We start from the raw sequence: 15761 nt of genomic DNA on the forward strand, positions 1-15761 counted from the left end.
ATACTATTAGTCGTATGATATAGATTAATCTGGATGGTACAATGAAATTTATAAGCAATTACTATTTTTAGAACGGAAGGAGGAAATACCGAATTTAAAATGAGGAGTTATAGGAGGCTACTGCAAATTTGTTAGAATTGATTTACATATTTTTTATCTTGTATATAATATATATTTTAATTGTACACACATACACATTATAAGATGTATATGTATGCAATTAAAATGTGTGCTATATGTAATAGATTGTATAATTTAAGCAAAAAAGGGAATTTTGAAGTTTCATTTCAAATGTATTGAAGTATAATATTATGGAAAATCTTCTCTTCCCCGACAAAAGGGCCGTATCTTCCTTTGTGTGTGTGTGTGGGGGGGGGGGGGGGGGAAGAAACCTATCCATGGGTTATTCGGAAAAAAATAGCAGCTTGAACCACGCCTAATCGGTTAGACACAGTTCTACTGCAATGCAAAAATTGTGCCAAATTATCAAGAGAAAAAAAAAAAAAAAAAAAAAAAAAAAGATTTTTATTATTCGTACAGTAGTTGCTTTTATTTGTGCATTATTTTTTAATGCGTTAGAATGAAAAAATCACCAGTATTTTCAGATTTATTATAATTATGGGAGATTTTTCTATAGGAAAGTATTAAGAATTTAAATATTTCTTTATAAATAGAGTGTCATTTCTGTCCATCTTATTTTAAAATGCCTTCTTTTGAAGTTTAAATAAATAATCAGTAGGAGAGAAAATATAATACCCAAACATCGAAAAGTATCATCTGAGACAGATAATGTCGTTATGAAAATGCGTCAGAAGCGCCGATATGCTTAGATGTAAATGGCTGTGAATGATGCCCCACCATTCGAAGGATATTTTTCTAAATGATTCTCCTGTATCACCTGCCCTGTATATAATATTTCATTTTGATGTTGGAAATTTACATGAATTATTTTAAGAAATAGTGTGCTATCGCGTTTTTATTCTGCAAGGTATGTGCAATTTCTTGCGTTTTCCTTTTCACCGGTGTTCATTAGGAGGGTATCTACAATTGTTTTTTGCGGCATTTTGGAATGGAGATAAACTGTGCGATGCAATAAATGGCCAGTTTTCTATCGCCATACGTGGATTCATAAGCTGTTGACTCGGCAATTTACAAGCCATTATTTTTTTTTCCAAAAAAGTACTTTATTTTAGAATTTTCATAATGTATCAGATCTTTTACTTTTTATTCATTCTGTCAAGAAATTGGATATTATTTCGCTTACCCAAAAGATTTCGTATGCTGAGTATTACCTTTTTAGCCCAAAAGGGCAATTAGCCCAGAAGGGCTATTAATTTAGTTTTATCATTTTGCGTTGATCCACTATAAAGGACGAATTACTTTTTAAATTGTTGTCATCAAATATTAGAACACTGTATTATATTTTGATTAATTTTCAAATTTATATTTTGTATAGCATTTATGAGTTTTTGATTAAGAAACTCAACGGTTTCAAAGCGAGCAATGGCAGCACTCTGCGGGCGTGGGGGAGGATTTTTTACTGCAGGCGCGCGAGACCGTGTATCAGAAATTCTAAAATGCTCTGTTAAATATTTTGTGATATTGCTGTTTAATTGAATTTTATGGTTTAAGAACGAAGAACATGATATTTAATAAATAAATGTAACACATAAATCGTTAAATAATAAATAAAATAATATAAAATCTGAAAGCTTTGAGGTTTTTGTTTGTTTGTTTGTTGTTGTTGTTATCTTCCTGTTACGGTTGTCATGCCTTTAGTTAAAGTGCATGCAATATTTGTAGAGTTATCAACAATTTAAAGGTTTTTTCCCCCTCCCATTTAGCATAAGAAAAGCTATGAAATGAGACCGACAAGGATGATATTTACAAAAAATTATTTATATTTGAGTATTGTAAAATGCATTTTGATTATCTGCATACAGGGGGTAGATGCTTTCGTGGAGAACTTTCTAGTGAAAACTGCGTCATATTTACGTTGCATTACAAGTAAGCGTAACAGAAGTTCTAAAATTAAAACGTAAGTATGCATAGTTACAATTAGATTGCTTATCTAAATGTAGGGAAGTGCATTTACACTATCTGCAGAGAAGTGGATGCTTTCGTAGAGGACTGTCTGGGGAAAACTTTCCCTTTTTACGTTGAATCCAAGTTAAGTGAAACAAATCTATACTTTAGCCGCTTTGCCGTTATTGCAGCCCTATGCCTCTACAAACAAAGCATTTTGCTGGAAAATTTTCAATTTCGCTATGTGCTAGTATAAAGGGATTAATTTTTAGTGAAATGTAAATAAATATTGACACTTTCTGTATTATGTTGATTATATATGAGCTGAAGATGGGTAAGAAAATTTATTTAAAAGTCTGTGTTAATTTCTTTTCAGTACATAAGCGGGTGGCTGAAATCGGTAGTTCTTCGAAATTTTACTATGCTGATGAGCACATATTTGCGAAAAATAGTTTATATTTTTCTGCTTTTAAAACAGCAGTTTTTATACATTCAAGTAAGAAGATTATTAAAATGTTAAAATTACCATCTTTCAAGATTTTTGATGATAAATGATAATCGATTATCATTCGAACTGAAGGGCGATTGGAATTGAGTAAATCCATTCACATTACAAAAATCCGTAAATGCCTCTTGCTATATACTTAAGTGAAATAGGACTGTCTGAGATAACTCATATACAACAATTAATCTCCAAATCTGTTTACAAAAGTTGACACAATATAGGACTAAATCGATCAGAGAAGCTTAGATCTGTATATTCATAATAAATTTATAATTATGTTTCTGTATTGTTCTTTGAAACTGACATGCAAGGAAACCTTAAGAAATGTGACAATGCAGTTTCCTTTAAAAATTTCCTACACGAAATCATTCCTTTCCCTTTGGCGGATAGTTCTTGTGTTCGTTTCCTTAAACAGTGAACCATTTTGATCCTTTAAAGACTTTGCGTTATCCCCCTTCCCCCACACACAATATGAATATTTCTTGTTTCCAAGATACCAATAACGTATATTATTAATTGGCTTTATTGTAGCAAGTTTAGAAATGTTAAGTATGTCTAGTAAGAGCATGAATACTCATTAGCTCCTGTGCACTTTAGCATACTACACTTTTATCCAAATGTGCAACTTTATGTTTTTCTTATCCAAAATTATTCTTTATTAAGTATTTTCCCTTAGTGTTGTATGAAACTATATGCTGTTTAAGATGTTTTTGCCGATGACGTCATGGGCACAGTTTCTCAAAATGGCAACGCAGCATTGATTTAACTACCAGTTATTACCGCTTTCAACCTTATGAACGTCTGTATTAAGTAAAATTCATTCTCAAGACCTGTGGTCGCATAATACTGAAAAGAATACCATGGCTACTCTTTATTTCACAGCCAGTGAGAAGCAAAATTCATTCTCATGGCTTAATCATTGAAAGGAAATTCATTTCGCTGTCTAATAATTACATAAGTGTTCCTATTTCACAACCTATGAAGATACACATTTCAGCGTATTGATTGGAGGTACATACAAATTTCAGATTGTTGACGCTTAATAGTAAAATGTGTATGTGCATCTTACTATACACATCAATTTATAACTTGCTTTACGTGGAGTTTTTGCTGAATATTCTGTTTTGCCGAGGTTTGTTGATGGTAGTTAACTCTGATAATAACCCCTTTTCCAAAATTCTGATAACTGATGAACTAATTATTAGGAATAAAATATATGCTTTTAGCTGTTAAAATATAACAAAACTGTAACTAAATCAACTAAAATTTAGGTAAAGTACAAGGAAAAGTGCAAGTTGTGCCTATAGCATTTGTTCGTGCGTATTGATGATCATCAAAGTTTTTAATTTTTCCGTATGTATTCCAATCCTAATCTTTGCCACTATTAAACTGTACTATTGGTAATGTCTATTATTAGACACAGCCGGTCTTATTCCTGCTTTTAGAATTATTTGTTTCAAGATCAACCCATGTATCTGTAATGCATTATGAATTATTAGTAATCAAGTTTACTTTTGGTAAAATTAAAGGGACTATTCACTCATTTTCGATGAGAATTTTCAAGCATTCACTTAACGCTAATTTATTAATATTGCTAAAATCTGTGTGGTGCGTAAGAATTGTGTTCATGAAATACGAATATGTATAGTAAATTGAATACTGATAATTACGAAATACCTTTTCTGAAATCCTGGTTTAACACTTCCTATTGTCTCCAAAATCCAATCCCAATTACCAAATGATCTCACTGGTATACTGAAAGGAAATTGAGCTCCTTTGCCTTTAATAATACAGCAGTTGCACAAATACTGCTTCGATCTCAGCTTCCAGAGTTTGATTGGCCTTTTCTCCTCGCATGGGAGGAAATGCTGGAGGTAAAATTAACGATTCATCACTTTGTCAATTGGTAATGCCGTGGCTGCTTTATGTGAGTATCTCTGGTTGTATTTCTAAAGTGGTCATGTCGCCAGTTATATCCCACTGTACGATTGATGATAGTTATTCGCGAATTCATTGCAGCTTTTGCTCTTCGATATGTGCAACTGAATAATGCATTCGCTAAATATTAGTTTGTTGACATATGGTTCCTGTGTACTTTTTTTTTATGCGTAACATTTAACAGATTTTAAAAACTAACGTCTTTGATTGTAGATTTTTCCAAAAAATATCCCGAGATGTGCATTTCTCATCTCTTCTGTCGAATATATAACAATACTAAAGATGTAGCGTGGCAGTTCTTTAGGCTCCCCTCTTCACAGGGATCAATGAATGAGCTGTGTGAAGACATGCTAATTACATTGTAGAGACATTAGGTTAATTTGCAAGCAGGAGAGATGAAAACTGAGCAAAGCCTTCCCCGGAAATCGAACCACGGATCTCTGGAATACGGGCCCACTACGAAGGCATGCTAAGAAGGCGGGAGAAATACCTTATATACTCCCCCTTTTAAAGGGCGACTGGGGTTTTAGGGGACCCAATCGCCAAATCCGCCCATGTAGAGACATTAAGTTAACTTGGAAGCAGGAGAGATGAAAAATGAGCAAAGCCTTCGCCGGGAATCAAGCTACGGACCTCTGGAATACGCGCTCAGCGTACAGACGAAGGCATGCTAAGAAGGCGGGAGACCTTATAACATGACTTTACGTGCAAATCTTATTTTTTGGTGATGGATGTTTCGAAATGTTTCATTATATATGCGTGCATTTTTTAAGAAATATGCTGAAAAATAAATAATTTTATTATCATATAAAGAATAAAAAAAATTAGTCGCTTTAACTTCAGAAAGCAAACTATGCGATGATGTGGCAAACCTATGCTTTAAATCTGCAAATCTAAGACTTTTAAAGGTCGTTTTAGCACTTTCTGCTCATGATTGAATGACTTTTATATGTAAATAAGGAAGAGGTCAAGCTCTGATCCTGCACGCGATTTTCTGGAAAGTTATTTTTGTCATCGTGTTTCTTTTTCTCTTCTTTATGGCTGTTAGGCGAGATGAAAACAGTACTTGCTCGATTGCATGCAGATTATCACTGTTTGACTAGTCCTTGTTAAAAATAGCGTTCTTCTTTCGAATGCTGCAATTTCAAAGTTATTTATAGAAGATTTCTTTGTAGGGCTTAAAAAACTTGATTAGCTTAGTGCAGTTCACTGACCAAATCATGCGTTCGATAAAATGCACTAAGGGATATCAATCTTCTTCTGAATGTGCTGATAGATTGTCAGTTATTGCCATCCCATAGCATTTGCGACCATGAGCGCAAGTATACTTACGCGATTCGGCTTGACGTGCTTATATGTAATAAAAGTTCAGATTTCATTATCATGATTTACTACAATGTTCAAGAAAGAGCATAATAATTAAAGGAATAAACAAATTATTTAGAATAAAGGCTTTTAGTTGTTAAAATAGAACAAAACCGTAACTATAATAACTAAATCATAAATTTTATCGTAAGCAGCATAATAACTAAAGGAATAAACAAATATTAGGAATAACGGCTTTTAGTTGTTAAAATAGAACAAAACCGTAACTATAATAATTAAATCAACTAAAACTAAAGCATAAACTTTATCGTAACTAAATCAACTAAAATTCAGGGTAAAGTACAATGAAAAGTGCAAGTTATGCCTTATCCACCCAATTCGCATTTGAACGTGCGTATCGATGATTTTTCAAATTTTTTATTTTTCCGTATGTATTCGAATCCTAATCTTTGCCACTGTTAAACTGTACTATTGATAATCGTCATAATTTTATTTTTTAATGCTTTCAAAATTCCCAATTCTAGTTTAAACTTAAACTAGAGTGGTTAAAATGGTACATAGTTAACACGTATTTGCCTTTCAGTTATGTTCTAGTTGAGAAATCTGCACAGTTCATCGAACATGTCGTTTCGAATGTTTTTATAAACCCACGGAACAACATCCAACCTTGTTGTTTCGAAAGTTTTAGTAAAGCTAATGAAATAAAATCCATCAAAATAACATATACAGATAGAGAAAGAGATGATCGTAAAACGATATAGAAAGACGATCATACATATACAATGCCGAGCGGATGTTTTAGGCTAAATTGAATAAAACAGCAATAAATATCTGCATGCGTCCTCAAGCTATCTGCATGCGCCCGAAAGTATCAAAAATGAATTCTTTTTGCATCACAACCCGTATGTTTGCTTTTTAACATCCCTACTGGGTTATTGTAAAGAGTACTGAGTTATTGTAAAGGTTTTGCCAATGTGCCAAAGAAAATTGCATCCTTGTAGTTAGACAAACAGAAAATAGCGAAGGACATTGCAATTCATTTTCCGCTTTGCCTTCTAAAAATATTCCATCAGTTTGTTTGACTTCTGTCAGCCAGGAATTCAGCTTAAATATTTGCCAGTTTAGCTGAGAGGTGAACATTGCAAAAAGAAGCGAAGCAGTTAAGATCTGAAATTTGTAAATATGACCCGTGAAGCTGAGCTATTTTAGATAAAATGTTTTAGTTATTTGTTAAAATGTTTTATTGTTTCAAAAAAAATTGAGCACTAAAACTATCTTGAACGCTTTATTAGATTTACAGCTCGAATTTAAGGAATGCAAAGTAGGCTTTCAGACTACACTTTTTTTAGTCAACTGATACTTTTAGAAACTTCGTTTTTTTATGTGGTTCATATAGAGAAAAAAATCAATGCGGGAAATATTTTTAAAAGCCAACTTAGCGGGGAACTATCCTCATTCAAACAGATTACTCCAGGTATCATAAAATGGAATACGAGGCGAGAGTAAACAAGTTTTTTAGAACAGTGAGCAATGAAATTTGCGAGTGCAAATTTCTTGATATTTCCCACTTAAGGAGACATTGCAATAAAATTATGGGCTTCAGATTTCCATTCGTTGAAATAACAAAATTTGAAAATTTTTTACGTAATAAAAATCAGTTTTATGTGTCTTTCTAAGACCGATGCTTTTCGGTGTCTGCTTTCATCAGAGAAGGATTGGTTTATTTAATTGATGGAAATACATCTTAAGGCTATCTATTTAAGCACTTTATAGGATGGGCCCCTTCAGTGGCCTGGTAGTGGGAGCCTAAGCAAACGGGCTAATTGTTTTTTCCCATGCATAACTGGAATGCAAGCCAAATTCTTCCACAAAGACATGCCTTCACTTAGGAAAACGCTCTTGTATGTTTTGTCATATTCGCATAATCATATATGTATTTCATTCTTTACCTACCACTAGTCTATTCAGACTACTTTAGGAACGACAGATAATAAGCGCTCTTCACCTCACGGGCATTGCAGTCACAAAGATTTAAAGCCTTGTGTAGGATTCGAACTTCGGCATGGTGGAATATCAGCCTTTCTAACGACCTTCCGTTCGAGATTGCCATCGCGAAATGTGGTTTTAAGTCGTAAAATTTTCTACGGTTTTTGATGGTCAGTTTTATGAAACTGGTTTCCTCTTAAAAAAATATTTTAGTAATTACAGCTTTCTGATTAGAACCAGCTTTTTAAACATGTGTAAAATATTTCGATCTGAAAAAAATTTAAAAGCTATTATTTCTGTCGCAACTGCTGCACTACGAAGCCCTACCTTATTTTATTTTATTCTTAAACTGCAACTGTAGGTCTACGTGTAGTTGTGAAAAGGATCTTTAGCTGGATACGTACTTTTATCTTAAATAGTTTACAAAGTTGGTTTAAGTAATATACTTTATCATGTGAAGCACTGGTGGGCCATCTGCTTTAAGAAGGATCCATTTGTGTAGAATTGTCTGAGTCAAACTGGTTCGTATTGCTGTATCACAAAGGACAGGAATGTGAACCTTTAAAACCGATTTCTTTACAAAGTACGGTAGATGGATTCAAAAGTGTGCACCACTCAGGCGGGATGGGTGGGATCCTGACAAGAGATTCTGTTTCATCTGCGTGCACATATCCTTCACCGAAACTGTTTTAGCGGAATGTAAGCCAAGATTGTATTAGCATTCTGTGGTTGAACAGTAATCAGTTTGGAAAACAACGAAACTTGTGCAGCCAGTTCTTTCATCAAGTCGCCTGAACCGAACTATCTGTATTATATCCGCTATGCATAGTAGTGGTCTGTACTAATATTAAAATATTTGACCTCGCTGTAAGTTTGTGTTTGCAAAGCCGGAAGCGCAGTTGTTTTCAAAACTGGTAATAAGCTCGTGTTATTATTATTTTTCACCAATATTTTGCTGAGAAGACGAAAAATTAATCTGCTACCTCTTTCACGATGCAATTTTTTTATTATAATTATGCAATAATTCTTTTAACCTGCATGCAATACTTGTAGAATTATCGACAATTTAAAAGTTTTTTTAGTGCGACTAAACCTAGATTTTTGCCACAGCAGCCATATTTGTTTACATTTGAAACTTGGCAGAATAGTGGATTTGTTCGCAATCTGGAAAAACTTAACTTCGCAACAACAAAGATAACGTCTTCTTTTATTGCTGCCAACTAAATCATGCTTAATCCATTCTGAAATTATCATTTAAGTTATTAAATTATCCCATATAGTGGCACAGCAAAGCGTCTGCAACAAATTCTTTTCTACGCCTTCGGTGTCTTTTTGTCGAGTGACACCGAAAGTAAACTTTCAGTTTTGTGCACCGAAAAATTTGCCTTCGTACCCGCTGCCCGAATTGCTTGTTTTTACATAGAAACTGTAATTTTAATTGTAAAAATTGTTCTTTAAATTATTTTAACTGTATTTATGTTTTATATTTTTAAATTTTTGATAAAGATAATTTGAGGTTTTATGTATTTTTGCCTAGTTGCGGAGTGAGAACTGAATTGAATGAGAAATAGTATATCTCTAATGAAATTCGAGGAAATAAGTTTAATGAAATGCCTGAAAAAATGCGTCTAATTTAATATTCTGTACAGGGAAGTCATATGATGTACGCATAAGATTTTTCTATATACAAAATACTGGATACATACTCCTTTTTTATATCATAAAGTTAATTCTTTTTGATCAGTTAAAAATGAATTCAATGCAATATCTGAAAGAATTACGGATGTGACCTTTTCGTCGATAAGTTTTTATCTGTGAGAGGCATTGTGAGTAGAAATAATGATAAGCTTTGAAAAACGTAATGAAGCAGTGTTGATTTATTTAGAACGAAGAAATAAAATAGGATAATAAGGATTAAATAATATTTTTCTTTTTTCTCTTCGTATCATTACCCGGAACCATAATCCAATTGTATAGCTGTCTGATCTCCTCAACTGCTCATATGTGCTGTCCTTCATAGATTGAGGATGAGACTGGGTTCAAATCTTGATAAAAGGGTTGATGATTGGTTGCATGATGTTTTCACGGTTTTTCTCACGTGTAACATGATGTAATACGAATACAAACCAGTTCCTGCAAAACATTATCGACAAAGATATATCCTCCTACGTACAGATAGCTGTTGATATCTAATCTAAAATATAAGGAGTTCTAATCCTCATATTTTAGAAATTTTATGTGTTGAAATGAATGTTTTGTCATTTTTAAGACCAATCGAGTGGAAAAATTTTATTGTGATAGCTAGGATTTGCTTTCATTCGATTATATCTTCTATCGTGTGTGTGTGTAAATTTAATATCTGTTTCGATTATGGAAAGATCCGTGTGAGAAGTTAAAGGTTTTTCTTTCACAAACTTAATTGTTACCGAAGTTAGAAAATATCTTTCGAATAATGCTAACTTTCAGATAAATTAAAAAACTGTGTGAACAATGCAGAAAGTTTGCTTGGAGTTATTCTAGAAAAAGCATCTTTAATTCGTAGTTGATAGGAGCAAATTTTAATTTCCTTAAGTTACAAAACTAACTGAAAGCTGCAGATATTATGGAACAGGAAATAAGGATGTAAGACAATTTTGCTTTCTCAGTGCTGAATGGTCATTTCATCATCCACTATTCATCGCTCTGTAAAGCAAATTTCTAAGTTTCCTGAAAATATTTTCGGCTGACTATACATGTGACTATACAGAGTGACTTAAATTATGTTCAAATATTTGGCTTCTGATTGTATCCATTTTTCATTCTTCTTGACGTTCAACCATAGAATTGCTTTTGGGTTCCTTCAGCGCCAGTTAAATAATTTCTTGATTAATTACGTTTCGAGGTAACTAATGGTGACACCTTCATTAATAAGCCAGTTCCAAGCGTTCACTCTGAGAAGTCGTAAGTAGGGAAATAAGGGAACCTTTGCATAATATTCAATAGGTGAAGATCTTTTTGCATGCGCTTTAAAGCGAAGAAAATATGAATTGCTGGTATTTTGATACAGTAAAAAACACCCGTATATTTCGGGGAAAAACTTTAAAAGTAAAAAGACAATGAGCAATTATGAGCTGTAAATAGACTGGCCATATTTTCGTCAGACGTTGGGGATTTCACAAGAGTATGATATTAAACAAAAAAAAAACAAAACAAAAAAAAAAAAAAAAACTGTTTCATTACATAAAATTATTAATCTTAAAATAGCTTTTCCGATATTCCGTATAACGACATCTATGTTGATTCAGAGGTGGAAGCATTATCATTACCCCTTTACATACATTTCTCAGACAGACTTATATATACGCCAGAGATATTATCTTTCAGTATCCCTGAGCAGTAAAAATCGGTCTTCCATCAATAACGGGAAATGAATACAGTAATGTGAGCATAACTAATACATAATTTACCCAGTGTGATAATTCTGAATTATTTTTGTTGATCATCATGTAGTGCAGGATTTCTTAAACTGTGGGTCGCGAGACCTGCAGCAGGTGGTCGCCAAAAATTTTAGCAGTTTTGATATTTCTTTAACTTATAATAATTTTACAAATACCAAATATTTTTACACAATGTATCTAACGAAAGCGTTTCGACGCATTCTTTTTATAATATAAATATTCATTTTACTTGCTTTGCACGTGACGCTGTCAATTCATCTGTTACTCATTTAAAATGTTCACATTGTTCTATGTCTTAAAATTAGAAATGAAAGTTAATGACCTAAAACTGCAACAGTATATTACAAAATTTTTGTAAATATTATGGGGTCTTGGAGGGTCGCGAAAAAATCTCAGTGATAAAAAGGGGTCGCGACTGAAAAATGTTTAAGAAACCCTGATCTAAAGGATGTTATTTCTTATTTTTTATGAAGTGAATATCGTTGTGACCTCAAAATTCTGCAAATATCGAACGAGAATTTCTATGAAGTCATAAATTATCTCTTGCAGCTCAAAATTCACTTTATACTGTTAATTTCAAATAAACCATTTCTTAGGGAGAAAAGAGAATATTCAAAGAGTTCTGTTTACATTGAAATGCTCGGATTCAGTGACAGAATATCCACGCGAAATTTAATACTTTTTTGGAAAGAATGTAGTTTAATTGCATCCCATAAAACAGTGAATTGTATGATATCGTGTGATGTTAGATAAATGCGGACAAAGCTGGTTTGTAGAGGTTGAATTGACCAGCATAATCTGTTACTGAGTAGAATTATCTTCGCACTCACTAATTTAAATTTGCTGCGTTTGCAGTTGTTTTTGTAATTCGTGCTTGTTTATTTGCAATGAACAAGTTTAAAAGGTTTACTTAGTTTGAAATTGGCAGTTGTTTATAAAATATAACGAATGATCTCAAAAAATCATCTGCTGTGCATTCAGTACGAAAACCAGGTACGTAACAACGCTGGCTTAGTCATTCGTATAGAAGGGGCCTTTGAGATAGGTTTGAAAGTGAATATCAAAAAGAAGGCTTCATTTTAAATCTAAAGTTCGTGTTAATAAGATAATATTCAGACAGATTGTATCCACTTTACTGAATTGATATGTTGCTTCAAATAAAACTACTATGGAATCAATTAATTTTACGGATTTAAAAAATCTGATGTGTACACCACATGATTTCCTTGTATTGGAATATTAAATTATACGCATTAACCGACAGCGCATAAACCACAATAAAATAAATGCATTCTTTAAAATTCACTCTGGTATTTGTTTACCATAGCGACACTCCGGCGCTAGATTCACTTAACAGTATTAATAATTATATAACAGTTAACTTATATAATTAACTTACATAATAATTTTATAACGGAACCTAAGTTAACTGTTATATAATCCAATAATTATATAACAGTTAACTTATATATTTCCTTCATATTATAACACATAATGCACAAAATTTATATCATTTAAAGAATAGAATTATCTAATCGTTGCCACATGTTCTATTCAAGTACTATAATAAAGCTAGAATGATGTATAAAAGAAATTAAGCAAACAAAACAAAAACGAAACAGTTTTTCACAGACGATTGAGTATTTCTCATTTAATTAATTCAGTTCTCACTTCGCGAGAAGGCCAAAAATACATAAAAACTCAAAATATCTATATTAAAAATTACGAAGTGAATCTCAAACGCTTATTTCCTCGTAAAAATTCCAGAAAGAATTAAGCATGATTTAATTGGCAATAATAAATGAATGCGATATCTTTGTTGTTGCGAAGCTAAGTTTCTCTAGATTGGCAACGAATCCACTAGTCTCCTGTTTCAAATGTAAACATCAATGGCCGCCATTAAAAAAGGCTTAGCGGCAATTAAACAACTTTAAAATTGCTGATAATTCTAAAAATATTGCACACAGATTTACTAAAGGCATAAAATTCTTAACCGGAAGATAAAAACAACATAATTCAATCATTTTTAAAGCAAAAAAATGTACAGTTTACTAACATATAAGAGTAAAGAAACTGAGATCACTGAGACGGGTAACAAAGTGGATATATATATAAATATATTTATATACGTTTGGTGCGGCCGATTGCAACCAAAATACGAGGTGCACATCTACATGTTATAGCAGTCCTATATACAAAATTTCAACGTTCTGAGGCTACTCGTTTTTGAGTTATGCGAGATACGTACGTGCGCACGAACGTACGTACGTACATACGTTCGTACAGACGCCACGAAAAATTCTCTCCAGAATTAATTTTAAAGCAGTTTTATAATTTTTTTGAAGGAAAAGAGTATTTTATTCTGCCCTTACGTGCAGATATCACGCAAAAACATCTTTAAATTGCATTCGATAGCGGTCAAAATGGATATTTTCGTTGAAATATGCTGCCTGAAACTTTTCGCGATTACAATACTTCCTTTTTACTTCGTACAAGGAAGTAAAAAATAAAGACCTCATATTGTTTATCATGTGTCTTATATATCGCGGTTAAATAATTAGACTTATATTTATTAGCAAATAGAGATTCTGCGTTTTAAGTAGACTGAAAACTGTGTTTCGTTATTTAAGATTTAAAACTTTTAAAACCATAAAAATGGTCTCTGTCTAAATCAATTAATCGATGTCATTAAAAATTCCTCCCACCCCTACATGAAGTTATGATTGGGGGGAGAATAAAAGGGTTTTTGTAGCAGATAGGAAGCACATCTATTTTACATAACTTAATTTCGCGTGAAAACATTGATTTTCTTATGTTGGTAAGTAATATTATAGTTCAACGTTGTGGTAGCGCTTTTCCTTTGATAGAGAACTCCACAGATGAGAAATGCCTTTTGGCGCTAGGAAATAGTTCGAAACTCTGAAAGGCTACTTGATGTAATCATGATCAGCCAGCTTCCAGCGAGTCAAACCAGACCTTCACCTCACTAATTATTCCGACTCATTAATCAAGCAATTCTGGTCCGCATTCAATCCCCCCCTGCTTTGTCATCGAAACTTGGCGCCCTTAGTTCCCAGATTTAAATGCAAACTACGTCGCATTTGTCAGAGCTGAGGGAAGGACTCTTGCAGTAGCAGCTGTTTTAAAATCACTAAACGCATTATCCAGGCCTGTTTATCACTGGTTACGGCACCACCGGTTTCCGGTCACGTGATATATTTATTCTGTGCGTACTTTAATTGAATCGGACATTCCAGGGATTTGAGAGGATGCCGTGTTAGAGAACTACTGTTAGAGCAAGTATGCTATATTGTTAAGATGTTCATGACCATTTGCTGCACGCTGGAGGTTAATGTCAGTTTTCTCGTATTGAGTGGACTATATTAAATTCTTTGTAATAATAATCGGTTCTCTAGTTGTTAAATATTATAATTATGTAATATGTTAAACTTCCGTAGAACTGGCCGATTCTTTTTGTGATGCTTCAGAGTTAGGAAATACATTTGATAAAATATGATCCATATTACAAATTTTGATTATGTTGAAGTATATTTAGCTATTTTCATTATGTATAATTTCTGCTCAAGGTCTGTAGAAAAGGAATCCCCCTCCCTCCCTCATGTGTAGCATATAGTTTTTGTAGGAAGTTTTCTATGAAGGTACCTATCTTACTAAGTAGATAGCCTTAATGTGCCATAATCAATGCAATACATCAAGTGTGCTCTCCTTTTCCATAAACAATTAATTCAGTCCAATCTTCAGTTGAAGGTTATATTTAAAAAAGGGAATATTGTAGCCAATGTATATTTTGGGGAAATTATTTCAGTGAAGTAATTATTAATCAGACTTGCTGTTTCGCTGAAAAGTGTCAAAATATCATTAGTAATTTCACTTTATATTAAAATGCGTTTTTCATTTCCTGCGAATAGTAGACGCATTTTTGTGGTAGTTTGCTTATCACTAGTAAATAGAAGGTAGGGCCACTTTCACCCGCAGGCAAAATTTTTGCTTGAGGGAGAAGCATACTTGATTTATGCAGATGTTTCCGAAATCTATAATTTGTATTAGATATCAGAGCGTAATTACCTTCAAACAATATGGGAGTTTGCATAAAGCTAGATTTTTAACTCTGGTTAAAAATGTAATGCAGAATTTTCGTGATCTCGATTTTCTGTTAGTTTATACTTTTTTTAGAGGATGGGTAAAATTGTGAATTGTTGTAATCTCCTCGCCCTGTCTGTTTAAGTTTATTAATTTGTAAAACATTTTAGAAAATTATTCTTTTTTTATAGGTAAGAATTCGAATGCTTAAGCTGTATATCGAAACATGAAAAACCAACAGCTTGTGTCGCTTTGAGAGTAATGTATAGTATTCTTCTTAGATTTAATGTTTTATTTATGCGAAGTATATCTATATTACTTCCTTGTGTGTGATTTTTATTATTATTTTCTTGTTTATGTGTTTAAACATACAGTGGCTCACATTTGTTTTTTGGACCCTCGTGTTTTTGAAATTCATTTGTATAGATCTTGTAAATATTCAA

At 32.8% G+C, this 15761-nt stretch overlaps 1 protein-coding gene across 7 annotated transcripts in view; it reads left to right on the top strand.

Moving 5' to 3' along the window:
• The window catches only part of LOC118201520 (hexosaminidase D-like), a 445672-nt gene that overhangs the window by 351514 nt on the left and 78397 nt on the right, over window positions 1-15761 (top strand). For 2 of the 7 annotated variants that reach the window (XM_085817244.1, XM_085817247.1), the window contains one exon: window positions 15510-15576. The exons of 4 other annotated variants lie outside the window; for them this stretch is intronic. The gene's annotated coding sequence lies outside the window, so the exon portion shown is untranslated. Of the gene's footprint in view, window positions 1-15509; window positions 15582-15761 lie in introns of all 7 variants that reach the window. One more of the 7 variants, XM_085817248.1, reaches the window with a different exon arrangement.

This window comes from Stegodyphus dumicola, chromosome 5, assembly GCF_044657685.1.
Source record: "Stegodyphus dumicola isolate Sdum_Otavi_A_Nest chromosome 5, ASM4465768v1".
Lineage (NCBI taxonomy): Eukaryota > Metazoa > Arthropoda > Arachnida > Araneae > Eresidae > Stegodyphus > Stegodyphus dumicola.